A 19550-nucleotide genomic window follows, 5' to 3' on the forward strand; every position below is an offset into this window, starting at 1 on the left:
CTCCAAGTAGCCATCATAGTTTTCTTTCTTAACCTCTTCGGAGCCTTCTTCAATAGAGGACACTCTGTTCAGAAGTGTCCAGGCTTTTTGCATTCATAACAAACATATTGCTTCTTATTTTCTTTGCTTTGCTTCTCCTTGATCATAGGCCTTGTCTTAAAGTTTTCTCTATTTCTTCTAAAGAATTTTCTGAATTTTCTTGTAATCAGGGCCATTTCCTCACCGTCATCAGGTTCAGAATCCTCACTTTCATCCTCATGCAGAGTAGATTTAAGAGCAACGATTCTGCGCTTCTTAGGTTCATCCTCCTCAAAATTCTGTTTCATTGAGAGCTCATGAGTCATTAAGGAACCCAGCAGTTCTTCCAGTGGGAGTGAGTTGAGATCTTTGGCTTCTTGAATGGCAGTGACCTTTGCTTCCCATGCTCTAGGAAGAGACCTAAGAATTTTTCGAACAAGATCACTGTTAGAGTAAGATCTACCAAGGCTTTTCAGGGTGTTTATAATATCAGTAAATCTAGTAAACATTTCAGTTATAGATTCACTATTTTTCATTCTAAATAATTCATACTTATGCACTAGCATACTAATTTTAGATTCTTTGACCTGGTTAGTGCCTTCATGTGTAACTTCCAGCCTATCCCAGATTTCTTTAGTAGTCATGCAAATAGATATACGATTAAACTCATTTGCATCTAAAGAACAGTAAAGAACATTCATGGCTTTTGTATTCAGCTGAGCCATTCTTTTATCATGGTCATCCCATTCAATTTCGGGTTTGAATAAGGTGATGCCATCAACAATTTTAGTTGGTATGTGAGGTCCATTAATAATAACAGTCCATAAGTCATAGTCAAGTGCTTGAATAAAAATTCTCATACGAGCTTTCCAATAAGTAAAATTGTGCCATTGAAAAGAGGTGGTCTATTGGTAGATTGCCCTTCGGCAACAGAGGATCCCATAGTGGCTGCCATGACCTTTAACTCTTGATTGTTAGATCAAAAATTTTCTGGAGTACTAGGCTCTGATACCACTTATTGCCCAGAGGTGCAGCCCAAGAGGAGGGAGGTGAATTGAGTCTCTTTAAAAATTATTAATATTAAAACGTATGGAGAGTATGAGTTACTAATATCTTATAGATTCAGCAGCAAAAATGAGATTGCACAAATATGATAGTAAATAAAAGTTAGGAATGCAGTAAGGAATATGCAGAGAAAAGGAAGAGAAGAACCACAATCACAAACACCAAGGTTTATAGTGGTTCGGTACACTTCCAGCACCTACGTCCACTCCTCAAGCCTAGCTTGAGATTTTCACTATAACCCAGCAAATTACAGCCTGATTGTTTTCCGAGCTCACAATCAAAAACCCAGTTGGTTTTCCCAGGCAACCAATCGAAAATCTTTTGTTTTCCGGGATCACAAACAATCCAGTTGGTTTTCAGACAAACCAACCAAAAACTTTACACTGTTTATTTTTTCGGGCTCACAAACAACCCAGTTGGTTTTCAGATGAACCAACCAAAACTATTACCCTTGCTGAATACACCTGATTCAGCAACTTCCAATCAAGACTTGGAAGAGCCTTTACAAGTTTCAAACCAATGAAACTGTTACAGCAGCAATTAATCCAACTAAAAGAATGTTGTAACTAAAAATTTAAAGCTTCAGAGCATATAAAAAATAAATCAATGAAAGCAAAAGCTGAAGCCGATGAAGTAGTTTGCTGTGGAAGGATGTTCCAATGTCTGAACAGCAATGCAGTAAGAAACTTCGACTGATCTCCTCATAAGAGAAAGTTTCTGATTACAGTGCTGGTGAGGAAGATGAACTGTTAAGCTTTTCTTCTCTTTTTCTCAGTGGAAATATTTTGTTTTCAATGGAATCTTTTTTCTTTTCTTGTTGTTTCCATTCTAAGGTTCCCTCGTATTTATACACAAATTCTTCGGCGGAATTTGAATTCCTTTCTTTCCGTTCTGATGAGAATCTTTTTCTATTACAGAAGAAGACAAAAATCATTCACAGCTTCCCGTTGTGGTCCTAGCAGTACAAGGGTCGACTCATGTATCTCAGGGTTCGACTCATATTCTTTATGAATCGGCACTTCAAATCATGGAGAGAGCTTTTGTTATGTCATCCTCAAAGGGTCGACTCTTAATTCTTAAAGGTCGGCTCATCTTCATCAGGAGTTGCCTCTTTAAACACAAGGATCGGCTCATGCTTTAGTTTTTCGGCCGGCTGAGATTGAGCAGGAGTCGACTCTTCAAACGCAAGGGTCGACTCTTCAATTTCGGAAGTCGACTCATTTTGAACAAGGATCGACTCTTCAAGCTTTTTTCAGGCGATAAAAACTTTCTGTTTACTTTAAACTACACAAGGGTCGACTCATGTTTTGCGGGGGTCGACTCTTTGATTGTGTTTCTTGAATAAAACTTATCAGAATCAACTTAAACTTGTCCTTTTTGCTTAGAAGTTGACTCAAGTCTTTCAAATAGAAAACTTTAGACTTCTTCTCTGATCTCCATGGACTAGATTAAGATCAATTCCTTTTAGAACATGTCCAATGAGATATTTGTGAAGAACTTAAGATTTTCTTCTGATTTTTCTTGACTTATAAAACTTCACAATTAAGCCAATGTCTTTAGTACATAACATGATCTCATGTGTTTTGTAATCATCAAAATTCATCCTTTAGGGTTAACATAATAGAATCAAAATTCAGGATTCACATGAGAAGACTCGACCCCAGGCTGTTGGGAACCCGCCCATGCCGCAGAAAATTAAAAAAATTTTCAGATGTAGCGGAAGAGGCATGCACGGGGTCATACGTTCATCTCATGAACGTTATTTCAAAAACCGTTCGTAGATGGATTAGGATTAAAACTTTTTAAAACAATTAGGAAGACCAGATCTTCACCTTGTGCAGGTAGATGATCACCGCAAACTGAAGTTCGTGGTTTTGGAAGAAGGTTCGCTTGAAGCCGCACACGCGTCCGGCCTCTACGGGTATCCACACGAAGCAGAGGACCAATCCAAACACTCTAATCTCCCCGGGGTGCTAGCTCCCTTGCAGAGATTTGTTTTGATGGCTGATCACCTCCTTCTCAATCAACTCTTGAATGCCAGAGGGAGGATGAAGAAGAAGAAGACTCCAGGGAGAAGAATCAAAAGGCTAGTTGCAGCCTTTTGATTTCCCTGCGTTGGAACCAAGGATGAAGGCCAAGAGGAGGTGCACGGCTCCTCTTCTTTTTCCTTTGCTGATGGCGGCTGAAAACCCAAGAGAAAAGGGTGGCTCACGGCTGAAAGGAGGGGGAAAAGAATTCACCTAGGGTTTGTTCCTTTACCTCCTTATAAAGACACATGAAGCTCCTACATTTTAGGAGCTTTATGTTTTTCCTTTTGGAGCCAAGAAGAGGGGCGCACGCCCCTCTTCACTTCTCTTTGATTTCGGCCAAGGAGGAGGTTCTCCTCATCACGCATGCCCTACTTGATCCAATCAAGTGGGGCGTGGGGTCTAATGCAAGGTGGTCTAGTCCTCTTCCAAAGAGGATTAGGTGCACCTATTTGTTTTTCCTTCAAATCCTAATCCAATTAGGATTTGATTGAATCATGACTCAATTGAACCTTTCAATCATAATCAAATTAGGAGTCATCATAATTCATTAGATTAATAATTAATTAGGACTTAAGAAATCCTAATCCAATTAGGACTCTACTTTGAATCCGAAGTCCTAATCCAATTAGGACTTCTTAGGAATCCTATTCTAAGTAGGAATCCAAATTGAATTCAAAATCCTAATTTAATTAGGATTGTAGGAATCCTACTCCAAGTAGGACTCCCAGTCCTAGTCCAAGTAGGATTCCCAGTCCTAATCCAATTAGGACTCTAGAAATTCTACTCCAAGTAGGATTCGTATTTTAAGTCCAATTAATTAATTTCCAGTGTTCCTTCTTCAACTGATTATCAATCGAATTGATTACTCGTGATTCATAATCACTATTCAACCATCGGATCGGTCAATACTTCTAGTGTGTGTGACCCCATAGGTTCTATTCTGACTGGTAGTGAGATATATTGTGATCTCTATCACAATATCATTGAAAACTCCTTTCGATGAGTTGGAACAGTTCCAACTCAACTCATTAGGGTTTATCGATCATCAAGATATACCCTGTGAGTCTCACCATCCACCAGTGACACCTAGCAGCATGTAGTGGCCACCCAGCAGAATGGAATCATGAACCTCTAGGTGCAGTTGTCGTGTGATACAGTCCTTCTATCGTGGATCCCTACAGACCGGAGGTCATGGATAACTCGTCAAACCTCGTTGTCTGTCATATGTCTAGATTTATTCAACTTGAGTTCGATAGTGGAAAAACTCTTTTTCCATTGAATATTACTGCCCTGGCCAAGGTCTTAGAACTCAGTCTAATAAATCACATAGGATCACTCCTCATCTATCAAGGTCGATAGATTCCTTGTAGATGCGTACCCTACTCCTACAGTGAACTTACTGCAGCCAATCTACACTACAAGGACCCATATGACTAGAGACCATGTGTATGTGCAGTCAAACTACAATAACCTTACTGTGAGTAGCCGAAGCACCGCAGGTCAAAGGACCAGTCACACTACTGCAACATCAAGCAAGTCACTGACGAGTGGATAGACATCCAAGTGACTTCTTGTCTTGGTCATGCTCAGTACCCTTGTTCTCTAACAAGCACCTGCATTATCACTTCAGTGTCCCTACACTGTGGACTCGAGTGTCGTCCATCCATAAGGAAAGCGATGTGTGCACTGATCAGATCGATCACCGTCCTCGTGATGATCCATTGATCAGGAGCATTTAGAAATTAATCACCAATGATACATGGCTCAAATTCTCAACTCTTGAGAATATGTATCATCATCTTATTAATTTCTTGGACGATTCATAGACACATAAACAATATGAATGAAAAGAATGCCCATTTTTTAATCAATAATAATAAAGTCAAGTACAAAATTATGTCCCAGAATTAATAATGTGTTAGCCAGATTGGCTTCTAGGGCATACTTCTAACAATCTCCCACTTGCACTAAAGCCAATCAGCCATAAACCTAAGCCCCATCTTCTCAAGATGCGCTTCAGTTTTCTGCCGACTTAGCTGCTTAGTGAATGGGTCCGCCACATTTTCTGTGGAGTCTACTCTCTGATCCTCTACTTATTTCGTTTCGAGGTAGTCGCTTATTAGGTTAAATTGCCGCTCTACATGCTTCGTTTTCTGGTGAGACCTTTGGCTCCTTAGCTAGTGCTATGGTGCCTTTGTTATCGCAGTAGAGTTTTATGACATCTGATGACATTACACCTAATTCTGCAATGAACTTCTTAAACCAAAAGATTTCCACTGCACCCTTAGAGACGGCTTAACATTCAGCTTCTAAGGTAGAATCTACAATGATTGGTTATTTGAAACTCTTCCAATTTACTGTACCACCATTGCACATATTCTGATTTAGACTTTCTATCATCAATATGTGTGCATCCTTCAACTCTTATCTTCTCCCAAAGACCAAGAATATGTCCTTAGTTCTTCTCAAGTACTTAAGACTGTTCTTCACAGCTATCTTGCACTTCTTGCCTAGATTTGACTGATATATGCTCGTGACACTCACAGCATGTACTATATCAAATCACGTATATTGCATGGTATACGTGAGGCTCCCTATAGCCGAAGCATAAGGGATCTTGCTCATCCGTTGAATCTTTTCAGATGTGTTGGGGCACATCTTCTTGGAGTGATTTATCCCATGCCTAAGGGGTAATAATCCCCTTTTAGAGGTTTTTCATGCTGAACCTCTTCAGCACTCCCTCTATGTACATATGCTGTGATAGGACAAGCATCCTCTTAGATCTATCTTTATAGACCTTAATTTAAAATATAGGATGCTTTTCCAAGGTCTATCATGGAGAATTCCTTACACAACCAAAACTTGACCTAAGTTAGCATGGAAATATCATTGCCAATTTGAAGGATATCATCCACGTACAATACGAAGAATGCAATAGTCCTCCCACTAACTTTCTTATAGACACATGGTTCCTCTTCGTTCTTGATGAAATCAAACAATTTGATTATATCGTTGAAACGAGTATTCCAACTCCGAGATACTTGTTTTTGTCCACAGATGAACCTTTGCAGCTTACAGACCTTGTGATCACCATCATCGTATCATGATATGCTGCAACAGCAAGCAATATTCGAATGGACTTTTGCAATGCTACAGGTGAAAAGTATCCTTATAATCAGTGCCTTCGCACTGACTATAACCTTTCGCCACTAGCCTTACTTTATAGGTCTCTACCTAGCCATCCAAACTTAATGTTCTCTTGTAGATCCATTTACACCCAATAGGTACTATACCTTCTGGTGGATCCACTAAGATCCAGATTTGGCTGGAATACATGGAGTCCATCACTGACTTTATCGCTTCCAGCCATCTCCCGGAATCGATGTCTAACATTGCCTCGTTGTAGGTATTGAGATCCTTACCTTGATCCCTATCTCCCATGAGGAATACTTCCTCTACATCCTCTGTAAGCATACCTAAGTACCTTTCAGGCGGACGGAAGATCCTACTAGATTTACGAGGTGGAGTAGGTACTACGTGTACTGGCTTAATATGAATAGGTTCTATAGGCACAATGGCTCGTTGCTCTTTAGAGACTTTTTCTTAGAGCTCATTTTTCCTCCCACTGTCTCTATCAAGGATAAACTATTTTCATGAAGATAGCATGGCATCTCACAAACACTTTGTGATCCTTTGGGATGAAAAAATCGTATCCTAATAACTCTTTCAGGATATTCAATAAAATGAGCATTAATTGTCCTATCCTCTAACTTGTCCGCTTATTGTCGCTTGACGTGGGCCAGACATCCCCAAATCTTGAGATGACCAAGACTCGGCTTCTTACCGTGTCATATCTCATATGGTGTGGTAGGAACGGACTTTAGAGGAAATTCTATTCAATAAGTAAATAGCTGAAAATAGAGCATCTATCTAAAGAAACAAGGGTAAATCAGTGAAGCTCATCATGGATCGGACCATATCCAATAGAGTCCGATTCCTCCTCTCCGACACTCCGTTGAACTGAGGTGTACCAGGAGGAGTCCATTATAAAACTATACCATTCTCCTTGAGATAATCACGGAACTCTCCACTAAGGTATTTACCTCTTCAATCTGATCAAAGAACTTTAGTGAGTTTTTCTGTATGTTTTTCTACTTCATATTTAAACTCTTTGAACCTTTCAAAAGTTTCAGATTTGTGTATCATACACATATCCATATCGTGAGTAATCATCGGTAAATGAAGTAAAAAATTATAACCCCTAGCCTGCACATCGAATGGGCCACACACATCAGTGTGTATTAGGATAAGTATTTCAGTGGACCTCCCTGTGTCCTACAAAGGATAACTTGGCCATCTTTCCTTAAAGGCAGAATCCACAAATCGAATATGACTCGAAAGTTAATGAGCCCAGAAGCTCATGTTTCTCCAATTTGTTTATTCTGTCTTCTCCTATATGGCCAAGCCTGAGGTGCCACAAATACTTCAGATTTATCTTATTTCTGGATCTTTTAGATCCTATGGTATTCACTGTTTGCTCAGATACATTCACAGATACATCCATATGTATGTGATAGAGACTGTCAATCATAAAACCACATTGAACCTAATTTATTTCTCAAATAAATAGAATAGTAGTCTTAAAAAGATCTTTCTGTGCTAAGATACAGAAATCAAATTTCTGCTAGCAACAGGTAACAGTCCCTAAGTATCCTGAGCATATCTGACATACTTTCTGAAGGTCTGTCACCCTTTATGTTCTTTATGCTTTCCATGTATGTAGGACAGTTCCTCTTCCAAATGGCCGTCCATGATGCAATGGAAACATTTTTCCTTGCAATTGGCCTTTTTCTTAGAACTTCCTTATTTGGCATTTTCTCGGTCTTCTGTTTCTTCGCAGGCTTTTTCTTCTTCCAAATAGACTCTCTCTTGGAAGTAGAAACCAGCTCGACAGTGAGAACGATGCCCCTTAAACTCTTCAAGGCCCCTAAGGTAGTTACCAATTTATTTAACAATTCTGTTTTGGTGCATACAATATTGTTCATATGGTAATTTACTATAAACTGTTCATATGAAGCTAGAAGGGATTGTGGGATCAAATCCGTTTGCAATTCCTTGTGCATGGTCATGCCGAGCTTCTCAAGCTTCTCTAAGTCCTTTATCATGGTCAAACCATGATCATGGACAGACTGTCCATCGCGCATCTTTGCCTTGAAGAGCCTCTTGGACACTTCAAAACATGTTGCGCGACTCTGATCGCCATACAACTCTTGCAAGTGATTTAATATGTTCCTGACAGTCTTCATGTTCTCATGCTGGCATTGTAATTCATTGGACATGGATGCCATTGTGCAGCACCTAACCTTATTGTCATTGTTCGTCCACTTTAGCATGCGTCTTACGCTGATCAGTGATCGGACAGATTGGTAACATGGGGATTCCATGGTCTAGCACATACCCTAATTTCATAATTCAAAATTATTTTTGAAATTTGCTGAGCCAGTCTTTATAATTGAGTTTGGTCAAACGGTTGTTCTATAGGATATGAGTTAAAAGTCTAGAAGCTGACTTTATAATCCTCAGAGAGTAAAGATTCTAGTTATAATTTTGTACTTGATCCTAATTTGTTCTAGGGTCTTTTAGAACAAATGTACCTCCCACTATTTTCTCGAATCCCTCACACTCCCCTGGTAGGAAAACGGAAATCCTACGCGACTAGGGTTTCTAGTGGGTACTGCGGTCTCACCGATTCACATGCCGCCTCACCTAACAGTTATTGGTGACACATGAATGGATGAGTATACAGCTCTTGTACAATGCTTCTCAAGCATGTTGCAGTGCAACTTGGTCTCTAAGCCATGAAGACCTCACCTAACAGTTATTGGTCCCATTTCTTAGTTAAGTCAGACGCACCGTATAACCGTAGGAATAAAGTCGTCATTGGGTCCTCACCTAACAGTTATTGGTGCCCAACCCCACCTTTACCCTACAACATCTCATGTCTATAGAGAGGTCCAGCCCCCCGATGCAACTTGCCCACTGTATCCAGCCGAGACAAATCAACATCAGAAAGACCTTAGCAGCTCTACTACAGTGGAAGACCTATTGACTTAATATTGGTTAATCAGGTCTTAGTGTTTGCAACTTGAGCTCTTCATAAGAGGTAATCGAACAATTGGCCAGGTAAGCAGGTGGGAGGCTCCCCTTACTCAGAGAGTAAGGTCCTAATTAAGTAACCACCTTTCATGCTTTCCTAGACACCAATTAGATCAATTAATCTAATATGACCCGCTCATGTTGGTTCACTCTCGACTTGATTGAGGAGGTTTTAGTTTAGGTCTCTTTCGATTGGCAACTCGCATCTTATGCACACTTCCATCTACCCGCTATGCATAGGCATAAACATTAAACATCCAGGCATATATATAAGAAAGTAAATGTAACTGGTGATGATCATGGATCCAAGATGGGTCATAGTACAAGCACATGCACGTCAATTGGTTTGATCGTCTTCAACTCTTGACTCGATCTTGATCCCTTAGGTTCAATTCTAATCAACTCCTTGATCCATCTTCAATCAACCTATGATCTCAATCCGCGCAAGGCTTGCTTGTAGGAGGCATACATCGATCAACCATCGACGTGCAACATACATCACAGATTACATCCCAGATAAAATTCAAAATAAAAGAATAATTACAATCCTTTTTCGATGAGACACGCAGGTCTCTAATACATGAATTTAAGATGCTCGCAGGCATCTGGAAAAATGATTTACATGTTATCACATAACATCACAGAACATTTCAGGCATTGCAGAACATTTCAGCACATTCACAAAAGGGTCATCCATGATCATCATCATTCGCATCACATGCATAATTTTAATTTACAGATCTGAAACTTAATTGATTACCTCATCTCATGAGTCGCTGATCATGCAAGGGATGATTCTTAAATAATTGTAATCATATTAATTACATAACAGAATCATTAATCAATGCATACCAAAATTCAGCATGCAGAAAAATTCTGCAACCTGAAATTCTGCATGCATAAAAATCAGCAGGCATAATCCTTTAATTTTCAGATCTAATATGCCTTGATCCTTTTAATCCTAATCGTAATCTACGAAGCCTAGGCTCTGATACCACTGTTGGAAACCCGCCCATGCCGCAGAAAATTAAAAAATTTTTCAGATGCAGCGGAAGAGGCATGCACGGGGTCATACGTTCATCTCATGAACGTTATTTCAAAAACCGTTCGTAGATGGATTAGGATTAAAACTTTTTAAAACAATTAGGAAGACCAGATCTTCACCTTGTGCAGGTAGATGATCACCGCAAACTGAAGTTCGTGGTTTTGGAAGAAGGTTCGCTTGAAGCCGCACACGCGTCTGGCCTCTACGGGTATCCACACGAAGCAGAGGACCAATCCAAACACTCTAATCTCCCCGGGGTGCTAGCTCCCTTGCAGAGATTTGTTTTGATGGCTGATCACCTCCTTCTCAATCAACTCTTGAATGCCAGAGGGAGGATGAAGAAGAAGAAGACTCCAGGGAGAAGAATCAAAAGGCTAGTTGCAGCCTTTTGATTTCCCTGCGTTGGAACCAAGGATGAAGGCCAAGAGGAGGTGCACGGCTCCTCTTCTTTTTCCTTTGCTGATGGCGGCTGAAAACCCAAGAGAAAAGGGTGGCTCACGGCTGAAAGGAGGGGGAAAAGAATTCACCTAGGGTTTGTTCCTTTACCTCCTTATAAAGACACATGAAGCTCCTACATTTTAGGAGCTTTATGTTTTTCCTTTTGGAGCCAAGAAGAGGGGCGCACGCCCCTCTTCACTTCTCTTTGATTTCGGCCAAGGAGGAGGTTCTCCTCATCACGCATGCCCTACTTGATCCAATCAAGTGGGGCGTGGGGTCTAATGCAAGGTGGTCTAGTCCTCTTCCAAAGAGAATTAGGTGCACCTATTTGTTTTCCCTTCAAATCCTAATCCAATTAGGATTTGATTGAATCATGACTCAATTGAACCTTTCAATCATAATCAAATTAGGAGTCATCATAATTCATTAGATTAATAATTAATTAGGACTTAAGAAATTCTAATCCAATTAGGACTTATTTAATTTTAGTCCTAATCCAATTAGGACTCTACTTTGAATCCGAAGTCCTAATCCAATTAGGACTTCTTAGGAATCCTATTCTAAGTAGGAATCCAAATTGAATTCAAAATCCTAATCTAATTAGGATTGTAGGAATCCTACTCCAAGTAGGACTCCCAGTCCTAGTCCAAGTAGGATTCCCAGTCCTAATCCAATTAGGACTCTAGGAATCCTACTCCAAGTAGGATTCGTATTTTAAGTCCAATTAATTAATTTCCAGTGTTCCTTCTTCAACTGATTATCAATCGAATTGATTACTCGTGATTCATAATCACTATTCAACCATCGGATCGGTCAATACTTCTAGTGTGTGTGACCCCATAGGTTCTATTCTGACTGGTAGTGAGATATATTGTGATCTCTATCACAATATCATTGAAAACTCCTTTCAATGAATTGGAACAGTTCCAACTCAACTCATTAGGATTTATCGATCATCAAGATATACCCTGTGAGTCTCACCATCCACCAGTGACACCTAGCAGCATGTAGTGGCCACCCAGCAGAATGGAATCATGAACCACTAGGTGCAGTTGTCGTGTGATACAGTCCTTCTATCGTGGATCCCTACAGACCGGAGGTCATGGATAACTCGTCAAACCTTGTTGTCTGTCATATGTCTAGATTTATTCAACTTGAGTTCGATAGTGGAAAAACTCTTTTTCCATTGAATATTACTGCCCTGGCCAAGGTCTTAGAACTCAGTCTAATAAATCACATAGGATCACTCCTCATCTATCAAGGTCGATAGATTCCTTGTAGATGCGTACCCTACTCCTACAGTGAACTTACTGCAGCCAATCTACACTACAAGGACCCATATGACTAGAGACCATGTGTATGTGCAGTCAAACTACAATAACCTTACTGTGAGTAGCCGAAGCACCGCAGGTCAAAGGACCAGTCACACTACTGCAACATCAAGCAAGTCACTGACGAGTGGATAGACATCCAAGTGACTTCTTGTCTTGGTCATGCTCAGTACCCTTGTTCTCTAACAAGCACCTGCATTATCACTTCAGTGTCCCTACACTGTGGACTCGAGTCTCGTCCATCCATAAAGAAAGCGATGTGTGCACTGATCAGATCGATCACCGTCCTCGTGATGATCCATTGATCAGGAGCATTTAGAAATTAATCACCAATGATACATGGCTCAAATTCTCAACTCTTGAGAATATGTATCATCATCTTATTAATTTCTTGGACGATTCATAGACACATAAACAATATGAATGAAAAGAATGCCCATTTTTTAATCAATAATAATAAAGTCAAGTACAAAATTATGTCCCAGAATTAATAATGTGTTAGCCAGATTGGCTTCTAGGGCATACTTCTAACACAGGCATGCTCGAGTCGACTCCAATCCTATTCGAGTCGACCCCAAGCATACTCGAGTCGACTCCAAGACTAGCCGAGTCGACCGAAACATACTCGAGTCGACCCCAAGACTAGTCTAGTCGACTCCAAGCATACTCAAGTCGACTCCAATCCTATTCGAGTCGACCCCAAGTATACTCGAGTCGACTCCAAGAGACTCAGGAGCTCTCGGGTTAACTGGAAGTCCACCCGAGTCGACCCCATGTCAACTCGAGTCGACTCCAGGTTAACTCGAGTCGACCCCAAGAACACACAAGTCGACCCCTATTTAAAGTTTTGTTTAAAATAATATATGCATGAGATGTATGTATTAGTTAAACAAAATTTATTTGCATGAGATGTAAATAAAATCCTTAAACAACAGGACATTTACATAAGATGTAAACTGAAACAATTATGTCATTTACATAAGATGTAATCACATAATATATGAAAGGGTTTCATAATTACATAGGATGTAAACTTAAACCAATGTGACATTTACATAAGATGTAAATCAAATGACATATAGCATGGGGTGGATGGTTACATTATATGTAAATCTCAAAAGACCTAAAATCTTCCTAATCAATCGAGAGTGAACGATACATTGAGCTAGCCATATTTGATTAATTGATCTAATTAGTGTCTAGAAAAGCTCAAAGATGGTTACTTAATTAGGACCTTACTCTCTGAGTAAGGAGAGCCTCCTACCTGCTTACCTGGCCAATTGATCGATTACCTCCTATGGAAAGCTCAAAGTTGGAATCACTAAGATCTGATTATCCATTATTAAGTCGATTGGTCTTCCACCATAGTAGAGTTGCTAAGATCTTTCCGGTGTTGATTAGTCTCGACTGGATACAATGGGCTAGTTGCATCGGAGGATTGGACCTCTTTATTAACATGAGATGTTGTGGGGTAAAGGTGGGGTTGGGATCCAATAACTGTTAGGTGAGGACCCAATCACAGCTTTATTTTCGTGGGATATACGGTGGGTCTGACTTAACCAAGAAACGAGTCCAATAACTATTAGGTGAGGTTCTTATGACTTGGAGACCAGGTTAGCTCAATATGCTTACGAAGCATTGTACAAGAGTTATACACTCATCGTCTATGTGTCTCCAATAACTGTTAGGTGAGGTGACATGTAGATTGGTGGGACCGCAGCACCCCACTCGAAACCCTAAGTCGCAGGTTTCCGTATCTTTACCAGGGGAGTGTGAAGATCCGAAAAATAGTAGGAGAATTTGATCCAATATTGTTTTAGAAGTTCCTAAAATAAATTAATGTCAAATACAAATTTCTAATTAGAATTTTTACTCTCTACAGATGTCAGTGGCTTCCAACCCTATTGTTTGAATCCTAGATAACAATAGATTGACCGGACCAAACTACAAAGATTGGATCTGCAACTTGAAGATCGTCTTGAGTTGTGAAAAGATAGCTTATGTACTTGACCATAAACTCTTGGTGTCACCAGCCCGTGCAACCAATGAGCAGCGTGAGACGCATGCAAAATGGTTAGATGACGACAATAAGGTTAGGTGCTACATTTTGGCATCCATGTCCAACAAATTGCAATGCCAGCATGAGAGCATGAAGACTGCCAAGAACATACTTGATCACCTACAAGAGTTGTATGGTGAACAAAGTCACGCAGTGAGGTTTGAAGTATCCAAGCGACTCTTCAAAGCCAAGATGCGTGATGAGCAGTCCGTCCATGAACATAGTTTGACCATGATCAAGGATCTTGAGGAGCTTGAGAAGCTTGGCATGACCATGCACAAGGATTTGCAAACAAATTTGATCCTACAATCGTTGCCATCATTATATGGGCAGTTTATTGTAAACTACCATATGAATAAAATTGAATGCACCAAGCTTGAATTGTTGAATATGTTGGTGACAACTGAGGAAGCCTTGAAAGGTTCAAGGGGCACAGTTCTCGTTGCTGAGCTAGCTTCTACTTCCAAGAGAAAGTCTACTGGGAAGAAGAAGCAGAAGACCGAGAAAAGGCCGAAGAAGGAAGCTCCTAAGAAGAAGGCCGAACCCAAAGAAAAATGTTTCCATTGCAATGAAGACGGCCATTGGAAAAAGAACTATCCTATCTACATGAAAAACATAAAGAGCAAGATGGGTGACACGCCTTTTGAAAGTATGTCTAATATGCTCATTATTGAAACTAATCTAACGGTTTCTTCTATTTCCAGTTGGGTTATAGACTCTGCTTCTAGTATTCACTTGTGCACTACCATGCAGGGTCTAAAAAAAAGTAGAAGGCTTACGGAAGGTGCAGTAACCCTACGGGTTGGCAATAGAGCAAGAATTGCTGTTGTTGCTGTGGGCACATTTTCTTTGCACTTACCGTCAGAATTTAGTTTAATACTTAGAGATTGTTATTTTGTACCTAGTGTTAGCAGAAATCTTATTTCTGTATCTTGTCTACCATAGGAACATTATAAATTCAATTTCAATAAAGACTACGTTTCCATTCATTTGCGAAATAAACTGTTTGGACGTGGTTTTATGATTGACGGTCTCTATCACTTACATATGGATGTATCTTATCTGAGCATACAGTGAGTACCATAGGATCAAAAAGATCTAGAGATGAGATAAATTAAAAGTATTTGTGGCACCTCAAACTTGGTCATATAGGAGAAGACAGAATTAACAAATTGGAGAAACATGGGCTTTTAAGTTTATTGGAGAAACATGGGCTTTTAAGTACAGTGAGTACCATAGGATCAAAAAGATCTAGAGATGAGATAAATTAAAAGTATTTGTGGCACCTCAAACTTGGTCATATAGGAGAAGACAGAATTAACAAATTGGAGAAACATGGGCTTTTAAGTTTATTGACTTCTAAGTCATATCCGATTTGTGAATCCTGCCTTCAAGAAAAAATGGTCAAATTACCCTTTATAGGACACGGGGAAAGGTCCACCGAAATACTTGCCCGAGTACACACTGACATGTGTGGCCCATTCGATGTGCAGGCTAGGGGACAATTTTTCTACTTTATTATTTTTACCGATGATTACTCACGGTATGGTTATGTCTATCATATGAGACATAAATCTGAAGCATTTGAAAGGTTCAAAAAATTCAGATTTGAAGTAGAAAAACAGACAGGTCGGACTTCCAGGCGGTTTTTCTTTTGGGCAACTGTCCACCATTGGATCTCGCTAATACAGCCTCCTATGGTTTTCGTTACTGAGATATCTTTTCTTTTTTCCTAGGGATTTTTTTGGTAATCAGCTCCCATGCTGCAAATAAAGGTTCTTCGATCATATCGAGGAGGAGAATACCTTAGTAAAGAGTTTCGCGATTATCTCAAAAAAAAATGGTATAGTTTCACAATGGACACCTCCTGAAACACCCCAACTCAACGGAGTATCAGAAAGGAGGAATCGGACCCTATTGGATATGGTCAGGTCCATGATGAGCTTCACTGACTTACCCTTATTTCTGTGGGGAGACACCCTACTTACAGCTATCTACATATTAAATAGAGTTCCCTCTAAATCCGTTCCTACCACCCCGTATGAGATAGGGCATGGTAAGAAACTGAGTCTTGGTTATCTTAAGATTTGGGAATGTCCAGCCTAAGTCAAGCGACAACAGGCAGACAAGTTAGAGTCTAGGACAATTGGTGCTCGTTTCATTGGATATCCTATAGAGTCATTAGGATACAATTTTTACATCGCAGAAGATCACAAAGTGTTTGTGAGCCGACATGTCATCTTCATGGATGCGATAAAGTCAGAGATAGACTCCATGCATTCCAACCAAGTATGGAACTTAGTAGATCCACCTGAAGGTATAATACCTATTGGGTGTAAATAGATTTATAAAAGAAAAATAGGTTCGGATGGCAAGATAGAAACCTTTAAGGCAAGGTTGGTGGCAAAAGGTTATAGTCAACGCGAAGGCATTGACTATCAGAATACTTTTTCACCAGTAGCCATGCTCAAGTCCATTCGAACATTGCTTGCTATTGCAGCTTATCATGATTATGGAATATGGCAGATGGATGTGAAAACTGCATTCCTTAATGGATATCTTAAGGAAGATATCTATATGGAGCAGCCTTAGGATTTCACTTTCAGTGATAGTGATCACAAGGTCTGCAAGCTGTAAAGATCCATTTATGGACTAAAGCAAGCATCTCGAAGTTGGAATACTCGATTCAATGATGTAATCAAATCGTTTGATTTCATCAAGGACGAAGAGGAACCATGTGTATACAAAAAGGTTAGTGGAAAGGCTATAGTATTCCTCGTATTGTACGTGGATGATATACTCCTGATTGGGAATGATATTCTCATACTTACATCGGTCAAGTTATGGTTGTCTAAGGAGTTTCCATGAAAGACCTAGATAAGGCATCTTATATTTTGAGGATTAAGGTCTATAGAGATAGATCTAAGAGGATGCTTGGCCTATCACAAAAAATGTACATAGAGGAAGTGCTGAAGAGGTTCAGCATGGAAAACTCTAAAAGGGGATTGTTACCCCTAAGGCATGGGATAAATCTCTCCAAGAAGATGTGCCCCAAAACATCTGAAGAGATTCAGCGAATGAGCAGGATCCCCTATGCTTCGGCAATAGGGAGCCTCATGTATGCCATGCTATGTACTCGACCTGATATAGCACATGCTATGAGCGTCATGAGCAGATATCAGTCAAATCCAGGCGAGGAGCACTGGATAGCTGTGAAAAATATTCTTAAATACTTGAGAAGGACTAAGGATATGTTTTTGGTCTTTGGGGGAGGCATAGAGTTAAAGGTAGAAGGATATACTGATTCAGACTTCATGACTGACCTTGATGATAGAAAGTCTATATCAGGATATGTATTCTTATGCAATGGAGGATCGGTAAATTGGAAGAGTTTCAAGCAATCGATTATTGCAGATTCTACCATGGAAGCAGAGTACATTGCTGCATCGGATGCTGCGAAGGAAACATTCTGGTACAAGAAGTTTATCGAAGAGCTAAAAGTCATGTCATCAGATGCCATAACCCTTTTCTGCAACAACAACGACGCCATAGCACTGGCTAAGGAGCCGAGGTCTCACCAAAAGTCCAAGCACATAGAGCGGCGATTTCATCTAATTTGCGACTATCTCGACAAGAAATATGTAGAGGTGCAGAGAGTAGACTCCACTGACAATATGGCAGACCCATTCACTAAGCAGCAGAGTCAGCGAAAGTTGAAAGGCCATCTTGAGAAGATAGGATTGAGATATATGTCTGATTGGCTTTAGTGCAAGTGGGAGAGTGTTAGAAATATACTCTATAAGCCAATGTGGCTTATGCATATTTGTAATCTGGAACATAAATTTGTAATCTGACTCTTATTAATAAATAAGATTGGATAATTTGTTTTTCATTCATGTTTGTATGTGTCCATGAGTCATCCAAGAAATTAATAGATGATGATACATATTCTCAAGAAGTTGAGAATTTGAGGCATGTGTTATTAGGGATTAATTTCTAAATACTCCTGATCGATGGATCCATCACGAGGGACGGTGATCGATCCGCTAAGATTAGTGCACAGATCACTTAGTCAGATGGACGAGTCTCGAGTCCATAGTGTAGAGACACTGGAGTGATTATGCGAATACTTGTTAGAGAACAAGGTACTGAGCGTGACCAAAGAAAGTAGTCACATGGATGTCTATCCACTCGTCAGTGACTACTTATGCTGCAGTTGTATGACTGGTCCATTGACCTGCAATGCCTCAGCTATTCACTATGAGGTTGCTGTAGTTTGACGAACATGTGAACTTGGGCCCTAGCCATTCGGATCCTTATAGTGCGAATTAGCTGCAGTAAATTCATTTTGGAATAGGGATACATCTAGATGAGATCTATCGACCTTGATAGATTAGGAGTGATTCTATGTGATTTATAAGATTGAGTTCGATAAATTCCTGACCAGGTATTTTGGAAAAAAAGTTTTTCATATCTCGAACTGGAAGTCAAATAAATTTAACATATGATAGACGATGGAGTTTGACGAGTTATCTATAACCTTCGTCACGTCGAATCCATGATAGAGGGACTGTATCATACGCTAACTGCACCTAGAGGTTCAGACATTCCATTCTGCTGGGTTGCCACCACATACTGTTAGGTGTCACTAGTGGATTGTGAGACTCGAAGGCATTCACTTGGTGATCAGTGAACCCTGAGAGTAGACCTGAAATCGTTTCAGTCCACTGAAAGGAGTTTCAGTGATATTGAGATAGAGATATCAATATGTCTTACTACCAGTCAAAATAGAACCTATGGGGTCACACACATAGAGGATTTAATTAGTCAGACTATCATAATTATGATTTAGAATCACAAAAGAAATCAATCATCAATATGATTAGAGATTGAATTAACCCACTAAGTGTTAGTGAGTTAATGGAAGAAAAATTAAGTAGAATTGATTGCAATTGGATTGCAATTGGGCTGTTTAAATGAGCTAAATTAAATTGAGCTCGACCCAAATTGATTTGGGTTTATGTTTGGGTCAATTGGAATTGATCAAGACCTAATTGGATTAGGACTTGATCATGGCGCCATAGGGATTAGACCTAATTGGATTAGGCTCTAATCAATTGATTAAGTGGACACATGTCATGCATTGATTTGATGGCATCATGGGCACATAGATTGGATACTTGGCATTAATCCAAGGATGGGTTATTTCGAGAAGTTTGTCTCCTACTCATGATAGACTTTGGAAAAAATCCTAAACCCAAATCTATTTAAAGGACCCTTGAGGCATTATAGGTATGGTTCTACTCTTCCTCTCCACGCCTCCTCTCTCCCTCTCTTTCTTCCTTCTTCACAGCAGCAAGGGGAGCCATCCTCCTCTTGTCCCATGGCAGCAAGGAAGCCCTTCTTCC

Source organism: Phoenix dactylifera, unplaced genomic scaffold (assembly GCF_009389715.1).
Source record: "Phoenix dactylifera cultivar Barhee BC4 unplaced genomic scaffold, palm_55x_up_171113_PBpolish2nd_filt_p 000176F, whole genome shotgun sequence".
Taxonomy (NCBI): domain Eukaryota; kingdom Viridiplantae; phylum Streptophyta; class Magnoliopsida; order Arecales; family Arecaceae; genus Phoenix; species Phoenix dactylifera.